This window comes from Lissotriton helveticus, chromosome 7 (genome assembly GCF_964261635.1).
Source record: "Lissotriton helveticus chromosome 7, aLisHel1.1, whole genome shotgun sequence".
NCBI classification, from domain to species: Eukaryota; Metazoa; Chordata; class Amphibia; order Caudata; family Salamandridae; genus Lissotriton; species Lissotriton helveticus.
In genome coordinates this window covers 196,985,870-197,001,658 of record NC_136068.1, presented here as the reverse complement: position 1 = coordinate 197,001,658, position 15,789 = coordinate 196,985,870, and the positions used below count along the sequence as shown (strand labels likewise).

Below are 15,789 nucleotides of genomic sequence, written 5' to 3'. Positions count from 1 at the left end.
CTCCCTGCATATTATGTATTTCCTCTTCAGAGTCCACCCAGAACCATGAGGATCCTAATGCTCATAACATCAATATGCTACACTAACCATTACAACAATCATGATTGATACATTTGCATAAGAAATGCACATTCTCTACCCTACCAACACCATAGCTACAGAGACCAACTATCTGTGATGGAAACCTCAAAACTGTTTGCAAGGTCATCACCGGTTTACCTAATATGCGCGACAATGCCACACTAATGGGAGAGTGTGAACTAGAGGCCAAAACATTCCCAAAATGAATGAAGGGATTATTTAGACTAAACTTTTAAAGTTAAAAAAATAAACTACAAGTCCCAGAATCCAACTGTCTATGTGCTAAAAAGCTCGAAGCTGTCACATATGATGACATGAATACGTGCCATTGATGATTGTTTGTTTTTGGTGCATAAGGGAAAATTAAAACACACATTTACATAAGAAAAACATACATTTACATAAATAAAACATACATTTACATCACAAGACAATTTCCTCTGAGACGATACAAAAGGGCTTAATAATACTCTGCAGGAATAAAACCACCCTCTTCTCTTTCTATGGACATCATATACGCCACTGTGTTACTTGTAATCAAAAAGAAAGACCATGATCACCTCGAAGCTGCACCCAGCTGTGAACAAAGAGGTTGCCCCTGAGGACACAAAAAAAAGCTCGTTCGCTTCTAACAAGTCTGTCCGCCCACCGGCTTCCGTAGTGTTTATCGGGGGTTGCTGCAGTAACAGGCTCGGGTTTCAGAAGGCAGAAGCCAGCAGAGGGAGACGGGCAGTAGCGGCGCTGCAAGCCCAGCGCTTGCCTACCCTGAACCGCAGGACCATGCCGGGGATGCTGCTGCAGGAATAACTGCCGGGTTTCCACGCTCAGCGGCGGCACAAGGGCAGGTGAGTGACCGGGGACTCTGCAGTCAGTGCCCAGGAGGCATATTTAACACACCAGTGCCCACTCGTGTCCTGGAGCGGCTGGAAACTCCTCAAGCTTGAAATTGCGGCAGTTTGCCATTCTCCAACGCCTGATATGAAAACGAAGTGGAATTCTTGCTTTACTTAATTCCTTCGGCTTGGAAAAAGCCAACGTGGAACGGTTTGGAGGGAACAGTTCCACTTACAATATTTTAACCGCCATATGCTGGGAAAATTCAATTTCTTCACGTACGTGTTTTTAATTGAACTTAAAGCAGGAATATACATGGAAAGTCGGTAAAATTGTTTATTACACTCCTTGTCACCTACCCTTGATTTTATTTTCTTAATTTTATTTGTTGCCTTCTTTTTCCTTCTTTTAAGGTGGGTGGCAAATTAGGTGACCCTCTGCCTCAAAAGGCCAAGGGGTTTAAAATACGTTCTCATCTTGAGATCACTGCCACCCAGTTGTCCCTTGAATGCGGGTGAGGTCTGGTGATTAAGAGGGTAAACCCCTTAAAGTGACCGCAGCACAGTATTTTTGGAAGATGATGCAGTTTTGTAAAGAGGGTGAGATAATGAAAGTCTATGGAGGAAAGTTGCTTTTTAGGAAACTGTATTTTATTGAACAGAGAGTGACATCTGCTGAGGATGAGATGAAAGACGTGCATGCCTGTTCAAATGGCAATGATTTCCCTATTCACATACTGGGTGTTTCCATGCAATGTCAAATTAGTTAATAAAATAAAATGCCCCTTCAGCACTGCTAGGTGGAGCTCGCTTATACACAAAGGCGCTTTGCAAATTCGCTATACCCAAAAAGCCAAGTTTCCCCCAAAAAGGAATGCTGGGAATTGGGAAAAGTGCATCACTCTTTTAGAGCGTTCGAGCTTTGCAAATGCGAATAGTAGTGTCCTGCTGCTTTAAGATAGCTTCCCAACCACCCACTCTCCTTTCGAAATGAGCCTCAAAATAGCTTTTGTAAATCGCCAAACACATTACCCCATCATTCTTCCTCAGAATAGTAATTCAGCCGCTGTCAGTCACTGCATCACAGGCTCTATGCTCTTCAAAGAAGCAATCACTTCATTAATTCAGTCGTTTTCGTTCCATAGAAATATATCTCCCCGAATTATGCATCGGGTTTTGTCTACTAGGATGATCTAGCCACGTATGGACTGAATGGAACATAGTTAATGTTTGTTATTATACGAAAGAGAAGTATATTATTTAGAAACAAAAACTACGCTATTGAGTGAAGGGGCTAACACTGCTTTCAGACCAAGTTCACTCTGTATTATTGCTCTAGAAATCTGCCTAATTTACCATTCGTCGTTTCTCTGTAAGGCCTCCTCCATCGAGGCACGCCTCTCCTTTTTATAAAACTGCTGCTTATTATAATTTCATTTTTTTTGTACAATTTCTACTTCTATTTCAGAAATATGTTTGTGGTCGTAGTGTTTCAGCAAATTGTACACGTGCACCTTGGGTGATGGACGGGTATTCACCCATTAATTACGAATCACAGGATGCCAAGAAGCCTGTGCGTTGTCAGTTTGTGTTAACGCTTGTGTTTGAGATTCCTGTCATTACATACCACACGTGCATTTGAAATTGTGATGTACATTTTAAGTTTTGCGTCTTTGAGTGCAGGGGGTCCATTTGAAAATAAACATATGTTCCTGGCCGGTTATCTTTTGGAATTGCAGTTGCTCACTCTTGGTGAAGTCCATTTTTAGTTTTCATTTAAAGCATTTTATGTATCATTGTGGTGTTTTTAATGATTTGTCTTCCATTAATCCCGTGTGTAGAAGGCCGTTGTTGGGACAATTTGATGTTGCTTGAGTTGCACATTTAGCCTTAAAAAGGCACTTGTATCATTTGTGCTAAACCAGCATGTACTACCAGAAATCTTCATAAATATAATTGCAAGAGAGTTTACCACATACTGTTTATTTATTGAGGATCAAAAGCAACCCACACAGCATATTTTCTAGGCCTGGTATAAATCATACCTTTTTGATGTTACTAAAAATATAGTATTAGGCTCTGAGCCAGCCCTCTTATTCCATTTGGCCTGTTTTTGTCGTTTGTGCTGTTCTGCCAACATCAACATAGAGCTCGGAACAATGAGTCAGCCTACTTCAGCTGGTGGCTACCTTCACTGTGACTGATGGCATTCTGCTCTTTCGCAAGGAGTACACCCTCACACAAAGCAGTTACCTTTAATCCTATAGACTACCATGACAATGTTTGTTTTTTGAGACCAAAACATATTTTTGCTTTTATTTATTTTTCTTTTATAATTTGTCGAGTGTCCAACAATTCCCACAACAATAACATTTTACAAAACCATGATAAAACACACATTAATATAGCTTAAATGCTGACAGTCTCTACAAAACCTACCGCCTTTCTCTACTAATTTTAGGATAAGACATGAATTTAGCCGCATAAAAAAGATATGGACTACGATGTTAAATGCACTTATCTGTCCTTCTGTACACGTAGGCTACTTGGGAAAATCCTTTAAAATGTTCTCTGTGTTAATAAGACATTAGATATACCATGCTCCTGGTCTGTTTATCTTTTAATGGATCCAGACCAGGTAGCAATGCTGCCAAATTGTCCTGTGTCACGTGACCCATACATTTTATCCAGTAGCTCTTTGGCTGATGGAGCTGATAGTTTTTAGGTCGAACTTTACAGACCTTTTGTATATGCTTTAGTTTAGTATATTGTTAAGGAGGTCACACCCCTGGCATCTCATTGATGAGGCAGGGGTGCCTTTCTGATCCTTTGTCAAGTATAGGGTGGACTGCAGTGGGAAACTAGACCTGAGTAGCTCCCTTGCCCGGGGAGGTAGTTACACTGGAGTGTAGCTCATGGGACGGGTATAGTAGTCGCTGCTTTCAGAGACCCCACACAGGCACAATTAATAGTTTGCTTTAGGGCTCCCTATCTGGGAGTATGGGGGCTCTCCACAGGCCTACCCTTCACCTTCTCCCCAAGTCACCATAAGTGCCTCCGATTCTAGAGAATGTGCCAGGCATTGAAATTGTTTGTGTAAAATAAGTTTAAAATAGCTATCTAGGAATCATTGTAAAATAATGTTCTTGAGTTTCCTTAACACCAGTGAAAGGGGACATAAATGCACAGACCCTCCTCCAGATGCAAGCCATAGTGACTTGTGACTTTCCGCGAATATTCTAACATACAAACACCAACGTGTATTCACATCCCTAGTCCCTGTTACATTGTGAATTCATTAAATACAAATCCTTAAAACATCACATTAAACACCGGCATGGGTTTCCTAAAGGCCCAAAACATACAGATCAAAAAGGCTGGTCTATCTATACATTTTCTTATATTTCAGTTCATGATATCCTACCTCGATTATTCCTTCAGGTGAACAGTTTCCAGTGTATGATAATATATATTGCTTTTTCTCTGAATATGACAGCGACAAACAATGCATCATTAAGCATCTCTGTGTCTATTAGTGTCATAGTTTCTTAGTTAAAGATATTCACCGTTTTGCATTTTTAAGAGACTTTATCATATTTTAATTAAATAGCACAGAAACCAATCCTTCGGTGTGTGTGGTCATTCAGTAGTGGTTCGTGAAATAACAGTAGATGTTGTAGCAACCAGGATAATGTGCTGCATGGCTAAATAATTGCAAGGTCCCAAAGGCAAGACGTTTTGGCAATGCCAATGCTTGTTCTTTTTATGGCGTGGCTTGATAGCACAGCTGTTGCCAGATAATGATGTGAGATCGCCATGGCAGAGGCACTTTGACTCCACCTACATGTTGGGAGCAAGGACTACATGTTTTGATTGGGGAAAAGTTGTGTGCTTCCACACAAAAAAGTGCCCCCAACCAGCTGTGATAATTTTGTTTATTTATACAGGTGGCTGAGCTTGAACTTTCAGGGGCACGCTCATGACTTTGTAATGCCACTTTAGGTAACTAGATCATTTATGGTGTTTGTCTTTCTCAGGCAGCAGCACAAATAGGACAGTAGTCATTAAACTACATGGATTTTTATGTCTGGCTTGACAGTGCAACTGTCTCTTACCTTTTAATCTACAGTAATAATATTCTACAGTTCTCAGCTTCCCCACAATTATATTGCTTCACATTACCATACATCAGTAATTTAAAGCCAGGCCTATTTGCATTGCCAAATGATTATTCCATTAGGAATGGAGCTCTACAATCTCTGCATGTGAAATGCTGTTGACTGGTAAGCCAGAACTAGCTGTGAGTTTTTGCGCTTCGCATGGATTCCCTTTACAGATTATCACTGACTGCTCCCCTGCCCCACCAACTTTTCAGAGGCCGATCAGGGAGAAACCGTCTTACAAGCACTAACATTCAAATTCAAAATACAAATACACAAAATTCAAGTATTGCCTGAGTAAATGCTTGGATTACTAACATAAAACCCCAATGTCCACTTTGCCATATTTAATTTCGGTGCTTTTCGTCCATGGACTGATTTTAGTTCCTTTTACGCACAAGTACATTAAACACAGAAGAGGTCAGAACCAGGTCAGTGACAGCAGTGCACCCAAGGGCTCCATGCTTGCAGAGTTTCTAGAAAATCAGAGACATTTTAACTGGCAAAGATTTTTACTTTCCACTTGGGTGTAATGAGGAGGTCCAGTATCTCGACCTTGACTTAATTGTGGCTGTATAGGAAGAGAAGAATTTTCGAGGACAGAAAAGGGTTGTCACAATGAAAGGATCATCTATATTGTACAGTATGCAATATTTGTTACACTCCAGTGTGAGTGAATACATTAGAAAATCCCAAATCGGCCATCCACTGTGTCAAATAGTTGATAGACAAATACGTTCCCCTCACATGTCCAAACGAGGTCAGTTTTTGGAAAAATATCTGAGTTTATATCATTGAGGGTTCAGATGAAGATCATAAAAAACAGTGTATAATTTTGATTAAGAGCAATAAAATTATCAAATGATAAATGTGGTGCTATTTGTACGAATTAACATTGTGCAAACATTTTGGCTAAGATCTTGCCATTTCAAAGAATAGAAAGCTAAACTTTTTGAATGCTCAGCACCAACAGGAAAGATTTATTTGAGCTCTGAAATACATAAAACAAGACACACTGTCACCAATGGTGTCGTAACTAAATGCATTTTTCCAGTAATGCATTGTGCATCTGGCATATGTTGTACATTAATAGATTTTAAAAAAGGGTGTCCACGTGCACACCTATTATTTTAGTTTCACAAAATATACTCAGTTTGATCTTTTTAGCGTGCAGCCAGATCGTGATCCGCCCTGTTACCACGTGTAGACATTAAACCAAATCTGGAGTGGAGTCTCGCTCCAGTGCCGAACGCACAGCTGAATCAGTGACTTCTAACAGAAGATTCCACACATTTATCCACATTTAATATTTGTTTATTCCTTGCATTCCAACTTCTTTATCAATTTTGCAAACATTACGTTTTGGATATACAATCTAAATGTCAATGTTTTATTTTTAGTGAAACCCCTGACGAAGGGCAAAAAATATGCTCGCAATGCATTGGGAAGAACTTTTTTTACTAAGGATGATTTGCGTATTAATTCTTGCTTCAGAAAAAGGCCTGGATAGGCATATCTGATGTATTAGATGTTAAAAAATATGCTTTGTCCCTCATGTGACATGATGAACTGAGATGAGCAAAATTGATAAAGAAGTTGGAATACAAGGAATAAACCAATATTAAATGTGTGGAGTCTTCTGTTAGAAGTCACTGATTCAGCTGTGTGTCTGGCACTGGAGTGAGACTCCACTCCAGATTTGGTTGTACATTAATAGATCACATCCTCTGATTCCTATTCAGAAAGTAGTTGCTTTAATCAGCATTCACTAATATTGTCCTTTGTTGTCTGTCTTCTTCCAAAGAAAATCTTGTGATGTACAAAATACAGCTGATCAATAATGTAATAAAATTCAGACCCAGTCTCCCAGCACTTTATTGCAATTGCTTTATCAATAGTTATCAGATGATGATTTAAAGAATTTAAATTACTCTGGTAATTTTTGGAGGCTTTAAAGAAAAAACTGTAAGTAGATCTTTGGGCAACCATGTACCACGTGCCATGCTTTTTCCCCCCCAAACCAGAAAAAAAAATGTTGCTTTAGTGAACCTGGTTCTGTCTTTAGGAAAAAGAAAATCTATCTTCGAAAAACACCTGACGCAACTCCACTGAATCGAACATTTGAAACACCGGAAGGGAAACACTAGAACAAAAAGCTTATTTTTACTGATTAGCTGTGAATTTTAGAATAACATTGGTAATTTGTACCCGTCTCTTGTAGTTGAATTAATGTGCTAACTTCATTGAAAGAAGGAAGCACGTTTGTCTACTCCAGCCAGAGCATAACTTAATTTGACTCCGTTCATTCTTTCTAGATGTACCTGTATTAATGTAGCTCACAGGGCAAGCTCTTCATCATATATGATCCTTTAACCTTGAATCCGTTGACTTTGGAGATCAATTTAATACTCCATGCACTTAGGGATTTGATCTGTGAATAGCTGGTTTGCAGAATAAAAACATCTTAATATTAAAATAGGTATATACATTATTTGCTGCCGGACACGAGTAATTTCTTTGTGGGATGATGAAACAAAGCATGAATGTTATCCTGCCATCTAGCCTCCTCTTTCCCCATGAAAACTTTATAAAATCAACAAAACACATAAGTCGAAAAAGGAAAATCCGAGTTAGGATTGGGTTTAAATCAGAGGGATTGTAGAAAAAACCTGGGATTGGAGTCGGAGTTGATGTGGAGTTAAGGTTGGACTGGGATGCTGAGTTACAATTTGATTTTAGATTAGGATTCGGCTAATGTTAGCAGTGAGACAACAGAGGATGAGATTGTAAAACATTGTTATCGGCGAGATGGGTCTCATTTGAAGACCTACTTTGTACAAACGACTTTCCAACATCGGCATGAAGCTGATCAAGGACCTCGTATGCAATTAAAGCCCAGCCTCCATCCCAACACAATGACATGCACATTTTTCATGTGACCCTGTGCCACTAGTGATTGTTTCTCACGGTTAAGACCTTTCTGAAAGTGTTTGTGGCGTGTATGGGCCAGAACAATCTTAAGCGGAACAAGAGCTGGACAAATCATTTTTGTGCCATTCTGCCATATTTGTAAGCAGATATTGATGCCAACCTCTGAAATTTCAATTACCAGCCACAGAGGAAAAACTAGGGGAAGGTAACTGATAATGGCATAAGACAAGCTGCCCACTTTGGGGGCAGTTTGGTGATTTGTGTGATTCTTCCTGAACTAGGTTATGTTAATAAGCTTCTAAAGTGCACTTATACCCAAAGGTGTCCTGGCGCTAACCGATGCCTAACTGGATAACAAAGAGCTATAGTTCAACAGGCTACTGGGAAATCAACCAAGTTTTGCGCCCCCTCCTGAAGGAAAGGAGCTCTGTGTTACTCCTGATATATGATGGCAGATTGTTCCATGCTTTAGCAGCACCAGCAATAAAACTTCTGCCACTCCAAGTGGCTTTTTCAACTTTGAAAACGTTTCCTCATATAATCAGGGCCCCTGCCTGTCAGTGATTTAAACATCGTGCACAGTGCTTTAAATTGAGCACGCTGTTTCACTGGTAGCCAGTGAAGCTGCTTAATTTCCTTCCTAACAGAGACCAATCTAGGCGTGCTAGTATTCAGCCTGGTTGCCACATTTTGCACCAGCTGGAGTCTGTATAGATGTTTCTTATGAATGTTCGTATACAGACTGTTACAATAATCCAGCGGGACAAGATGAGCGCGGTGACTGCCGTCCTAAAACTTTTCTTCGGTAAAAAGAATTTTATTTTCCTCAAAACTCTGAGGAGGTAGAAGCTTGTTGAGACAACTCCACTAACCTGTTCCCCAAAAGTTAATTTATTGTCCATAATCACCCCTAAATTCTTAGCTTTCCTGGTGGGGGCCGGGGGAACTCCCATTTCTTCAGGCCACCAAACAGGGGGTCCAGATGTTGGAGTTATTGCCGAAAATGATGACCTCTGTCTTGCCTGCATTAAGTTTTAGGCAATTTGAGGACACCCAGCCGGCAATGGCTTTCATGCATTCGCAGCATTTTAGCCCAGTTTCCAGTTCCTTGCTTCGATGTACGGACAACACAATTTGTGTATCGTCCGCATAAGAAGTTAGCTAGAGCCCATAAGATCTTATTAGTGCTTCCAGTGGGCCCACGTAGATATTAAAAAGCGTGTTTTGTGAAGACACAAACAATACAATCGTTCTGATATCTGCCCATTTCTCTAGTTCACTTATAGAGTGTCTTTAGGCAGTATTTAAAGCCTAATTTCGTTCTGCAAGTGGATTAGAAGAAAAAAGGGCAGGTTTTGCTGTTTGCCAAACTTTATCTCTATTAACACATCAAAAGAGACCTCCTGATTCATGGTTCAAGTCATCTTCTGAACAAGATGGACATTCCTTCGCCTCCACATCTTTGCAAAACATGTTTAATAACAGCAAAATTAAATGCCTAATATCTTCTGGGATTCCAACCTCCATTTATGAATAGTAACAGTAGTCAACAATTGAAAATATCAAACCCAAGATCCTAAAATAGGTATTCCTGACTTTCACCTCACCCCTATGCTCATTGTTGGACTTGGGACACTCCCCAGATTTTAGCCTTGACCCTCCAGTTTTTTTTTACCTATTTTTGTTCGCTTTGAGGACTCTGTACACTTTACCACTGCAAACCTGTGCTAAAGTGCTTGTGCTCTCTCCATTAAACTTGATAAATTGGCTTACACCCAATTGGCCAATTTGCAATTTAATTTATTTGCAAGTCCCTAGTAAAGTGGTACTACATGTACCCAGGGACTGTAAATTAAATACTGCTAGTGGACCTGCAGCACTTATTGTGGCACCCACTTACGTAGCCTTTTGAGCATGTCTCTAGCCTGCCGTTCTGGCTTTAGGCAGTTTAAACTGCCATTTCGAACTGACAAAATTTACCTTTCACCTAACCTAAACCTTCCTTTTTATGGTGCAGCTTGAAAGCACAGTGGTCGCCAGACAATTATGTGGTCATCCCTATAGAGGGACTTTGGCTCCGCCCACATGTTGGCAAACATGAGTACATGTTTTGGTTGGTCAAAAGTCCCACTTCAAAGCTGGCACCAGCTATAAATATTGGGCTCTCACACCCACTCTTCATTACATTCCTCAACCTATGGGTGCTACAGATGGATGTCTTACTTCCCAGCTGCTCGTGGCCTGCCCTGCTTGCTGAGAATGAAGACTGGCCCTGCACCTTTCATTCCAGGCTGAAGTGACTCCAAGGGTCAGCTGTCAGGACTTCTGTTAGAGCTACAGGAACATTGCAAGCTCCAGAAGCCTCCCTGCATCTGCCCAGCTGACCTGCTGTTGAGACCTGCAACTGTACCTGCTTGAGCTCTGCTGGACTGAGTGCCTGATTCCCAAGAAAGGCCTCACTGGTCCCGGCCCCTTGGTGTGGCATCATGGAAGAAAATAAGTAATCTTGAAGTTTTGAGCAATTTCCGTCCGCAAACGAGCCAGCTTGTGCGAAGATCTTGCAGTCCATGCTGACTAACAATGCAAAGCTCCGGTGAACTCGACTTTGTGCTGCAGATTGCCATCAGCGACCGGCAGATTGCCATCGACGACCTGCAGATTGCCATCGACGACCTGCAACCAAGATCTGCACTTCGCACTACAGCATCAACAGTCTGCAGTTCCCTCAACGTGAATCTCCAGCGATAATCATCTGCGATGCATGACCTGCTCGTCTCACTACAGAGACTAACATCTGCAACGCTCTCCCTGCTCCTTGCTGCCTCCACCTCGAATTGTCTCTTTGTGTCGGACATTGACAAGGTAACTTTTTCAGCGGGGCTAACCTGTTCCCTGTATTTCTCCTGCACTCCATCACAGCTGGCCTGAGTGGCGCTTTGTGCTTTTAGGCTCTACACTTACCATAAATCTTTAATATTTCACATCTCCGGTTCTACTGATTGGACTTATGGCTTTTTGGTGTCAAATAATTTATTACATTTTACTCCTAGTTTTCTAAATTGGTGTTGGATTTGTCTTGTGTTGTGGTTTCACTTTATTACTGTTTAAGTGCTGCATAAATACCTTGCACATTGCCTCCAAGTTAAGCCTGACTGCTTTTGTGCCAAGCTACCGGAAGGTTAAGCACAGGTTAGTTTAGTGACTTTTCGAGATTCAGTCTGACAGGGATTGTGGCTGTTGCTTGTCACTCTACCCTCAACCAACAACCCAGTTTCTCACACCCATGATCTGTTTTTCTCCTTTTTTGTGTTTTTTTTTTTAAGGACTTGGATACTTCCAGCTTTGCCATTGCAATGCAAATGGTTTTGATATTGTATCATTGGAGACGCTGAAAAAAGATAGAGTCGTCTGAGTGTAAGAAACTGAACTGGATCTACGAAATAGCGCAGCAGTGTTTTAGCTTCCTGATGTAGGCCTTCGCAGGTCTGAAAATGGCAGATTCCTATAAATTATTGCTAAAAACTGTACTAGAGTTAGCCTTTCTCTTTTATTTATTTATTTATTTTTTGAATGTGGGTTCTCAGTGGAAAATTGTGTCGTCCATGCCAAGTAACCCTTTTTCCTCCTTAACAAATGTTTTTCTCATTGTTATTCCTTCAAGAAAAAAACTTCTTTATTGTATAAACAGAAGAAATCCTAATGTAATAACCTCCGCGGCACATATTTGTATTGTGCCTAAAACCAGAAGTCAAGTTATTTATTTATTTATTTTTTTGTTACAAACAGCCCTAATTGAAATTATTATCAGATTCTTGGGATTCTTAACCTTGATTGCTATTAGGATGTTTCCTTTAGGAATAAACAAAAGTCCCACAGAAGGCTAGGAAAATTGACTGTTCAACCAGTTAGGCTGATTATCATCTGAGTGCATGACTCTCGCTCTGTTTTTTTTCTTTTTATTGCTTTGTTACATATGTATAATATATCGACACCTACTTCGCATGCCACTGTTTAAAAATATATTTAAATGTTCCCCTGCAAAGATTAGTTACATTTGCAACTGTGCAGCATTAAGTAATCCACCCAAACTGTGCAGTGGACAGTGTCTAATGAAAATAGCCTCAGCTGGAAATGATTTAACCAATGTAAACTAAGTGAACCGCTTTGCCTATAACAGGGAATGTTTTCTGAAGTCCTTCTATTTTCCAACCCGGAAACGAGCAGTTGAGGCATGTAAAGCAGTGAACGGTATTCATCTAGAGTGGCATGCGGTTAATGTGGGGAAATTGTTGTGCTATGCCCAAATGCCCCCAAGAAAGGCTGGTTGTTTCATGCATTGTTGAATTAAGATTCCGTACTACATTCACAATCCACGGCCTTGTTTAGTTTTGCGTGTACAGTAGCTCAGCATATTTGCAGAATATGTCTGCATTAGTACATGCATCAAACCGTCTAACTTGCATCTCCAAGATGCAGTGGTGGCCAGCAACATTAAAATTGGTTGGAGCTGGCTAACCCAGCGCTCATTTTGAAGCTGGGGGCCAGTGGCTGCAAACCCTCGTCTGTTTCTCAGCCCTTGGATTGCTAGGTCTAGGTGCGCATGTCAGATTAGCCGGCTCTAGACAGCCGGCCTATTTTGCATGCGCACTGGCAGGGGTTGAAGTAATACTGCAATTGCACTATTCAGCTCCGCCCACTGCCTTCACGCTGTAACAACGCCAGCCTGCAACACATTATAATAAAATGGTATTTATTACCATTTTATTGATGTGTGTGCCTATTGCTCTCGCACCATGTGGAGCAATGCTCCTCTGCCATAATGGAGGAACCGCCACGGCCAAGATGTGGAATACTCGCTTTGCTGGTACCATTGGCTAGCATTCACTCAAACTGTAGGGTTGCAGATAGAATATTGCAGTCTTTTCATATTTATTTACTTTGGTGGTTGTATGGGCTAAACTCCACTGTGAGGCTCCCTATTAGCGTGTGTAGGCAGAGATGTGACCAGAAGTACCCATTACAAGGTGAACAAGAAAATAGGTTTTGGGTGGAGTGTGGAGCATCCGTGGCAAGGGTTGCGACCTCCACTTTGACATGCAAGGGTGGTGAAGCCTCAAGAAAAGGAGTGTCCATCGCAGGTCCTGATACAGTATTGACTCCTTTTAAAGAATGAAACGTGGAAATGCGTCTTGTTGAATATGGCATGAAAGCGAGAGCTGTAACAAATTTGCAAAATGTGCATAATTTACCCTTGTCTACGATAACACTTGTGTGTAACCCTTGGACGTGAAGGTACCACCCACCAAATGGTTCATACTTGGTAGTGCCAATCGGCTTACTGGCTGAGCACAATGTTCAGCAATCCTCAGACCTCTCTCTCCCCAGCTGCACTGATTGTGATTGCAATTTTAATATAAATGGAAGCACAGGAATACATTCACAGACCTTTCATAAGCATTTCGCCAATGTGATCCGGGGATTCTCCACATGAGACTTTCTTGGGAATCTGTGAGAAGCACTGGGGTCTGTTGGTGGCAGGTGGGATTATGTTTTACGAATGTTTTTAATTCCTTGGTTCTTTTATTGAGTCCTATTTGGACACAAAGGGCCCCAGCCGAAGGGTATTTCCCCAGGCGGGTATACAATTATAGTGTCCCAATATACCACATTTGCAACAGTGTGCTAAAGTTTGTGGTAGGGAAGACGCAAACGTATGCAGCCTAAACTTTTTCTCTCATTCCTCTGACCAGTGGCAGCAGCTCTGCTGTGGCAGAGGAGCGTCGCCCTCCCCGCTGAGGGAAAAGGGAAAAATAAAATGATAATAAATTGAATTTCCAAATTGATCAAACAAAAATCACTCGCTGGCAGACCACCTTCTGCATCACTCAGTAATTCAAAGGAAACTGGAACTATGCACATCTTATGCTTCTCTGCCTCGAAAATGTTATCCTCATGGGGAGACTTGTCAATAAGTGCCAATGCAGAATACCTGTGCGGAAGATCTAAAAATCAAAAGCAATCAAGTCAAACCCAGAAAGGCACTTATGATGTCCTTCAGTACAAACCCACTCCAATCGAGATTGTTACGATGGATGTATTGCTTTCAGTCCAAAAGCCATGTGTGGTGAAAATATTTTGTTATGGAATGGATTTGCCAGGCAGAAGGTAAAGGAAAGCCTTACATATCCTTGCTTTACTAATGCTTTCATTGCTCTGCATGCCAGGTAAAATGACTATTCGTTGTAATAGTAGCTCATTGATTCTCTTAAAACAAACTGTTTCGTCACCATCTTGGAATGGTAACTGATACTTCCTGTAACAATAAAGATGAGTGCGGCAGACAGCATGCATTTTTTTTGGCCTGTGACTTATTTGTAGCATTGTTTCTTTTTATGTACACCTTGTGTGGGATGAAACATTTTCTCATTTGACTCCACAGTCGTTTCTTCCATGATCACCCTTGTAATAGAACGTTCACATCTAAACTCAGAAGCCAGGCCAAGCCATTGTGGACAGCCTTGCACTGCAAAGAAAGTTGAGTGTGTATTGGTATTGTCATTGCTGTGCTTTCTAGCCTATCCTGTTTGCAAATATTTGTAAACATGCAGCCCACTGACTCCTCTCTACGTTTTCTTCTATGAGCTGCATGTGCTTCTCACAAGAACTATTAATTGGTGAAACATAAGGGAACCATGTCAGTGTGCTTTGATTACCAGCAAAGCCAAGTGATTTTTCTTTTTTACCCGCCCTCCTCCTTTTGTCTGCTAGTTCTTGATTCACATATAGCCAGAAATAAATTAATGAGCCAAACTGACCCAGTTGTTTACACCAAACAAAGTATTTCAGAAAAAGGGCCATAGGTGGGCTAGACGGTGGGCCATTTAACTGTGCCTGAAACATCTTGGAGTCTGCCTCAGGTGTGGTATTGGTGCTTAATGTATGCCAGTGTTGAGCACCGGCATTCATTTTTTGGGGACCATGGACTTATTTTTCATCATTCGATATTGATCCAGAACAAGTGAGAAGAAGGCAGGAAAGGGGAAAAAGCAGCAGGAGGAGGGACATAGGAAAAGAAAGAGTGTAGAAATGAGGTAAAATCAAGACCAGGTAACGTGCCGCAGGCCCTTGGGTAAAGTTTTGGGTCATCGTACAAATTGATTAAGCAAGCAGTGCTGTTAAAGGTCTGGCTCACCCAAGCAAGGCATTACTTGTGCTACTGCAGAGACCTTGTGAGCGAGAACCCAATGTGAGATAACCGAGGACACCCAGAGGTGGTTGTACACTGAAAATTCACACAGTACTAAAGGCTAGCACATGCTGAACTTGCCCATTTTTAGGTAAGACTTGTCTGAGTGTGCATTTCAGTCATTTATATTAGCTCCGAGCTAATGAGATGTTCTAGTCAAGGGTGATTAGCTTTTTCAGTTTTTTTGGTTTTATGGTTCACATTCTGGGCAGTGGTTGATACATGTTAGCATGTGGAAGCTGCTGGCTATTTAAGTGGCAGCAGTGTTGCGGTGCACCAATAGGTTAGGGGCGGCTCCTCCGTAATGGTGGAGGAGTGTCTCCCGACTCGTCAGTCAGTCAGCCGTCAAGCGAAAAATAAAATGACCTCTGACTGACTGACAGATGCCAGTTGGGTTGGGTAGGGAGGGGCAGGGCCAGGCATAGCAGAGGGAAGTGGTAGGTGCACTGTAATGTCTGTTTGGCCGGCCGTCTTAGGCTGGCCAAACAGACATGCATACATAGGTTTCTCCAACCCAGCTGTGTTGCATAGCTGGGTT

General features: G+C 41.4%; 1 protein-coding gene across 3 annotated transcripts in view; it reads left to right on the top strand.

Moving 5' to 3' along the window:
• The first annotated feature begins 729 nt into the window (after positions 1–729).
• PKIG (cAMP-dependent protein kinase inhibitor gamma) overlaps positions 730–15,789 on the top strand; it is a 539,969-nt gene continuing 524,909 nt past the window's right edge. Inside the window, exon 1 of one of the 3 annotated variants that reach the window (XM_078651936.1) lies at positions 730–926. The gene's annotated coding sequence lies outside the window, so the exon portion shown is untranslated. The remainder of the gene's footprint in view (positions 927–15,789) is intronic. The other 2 variants (XM_078651934.1, XM_078651932.1) reach the window with 2 other exon arrangements.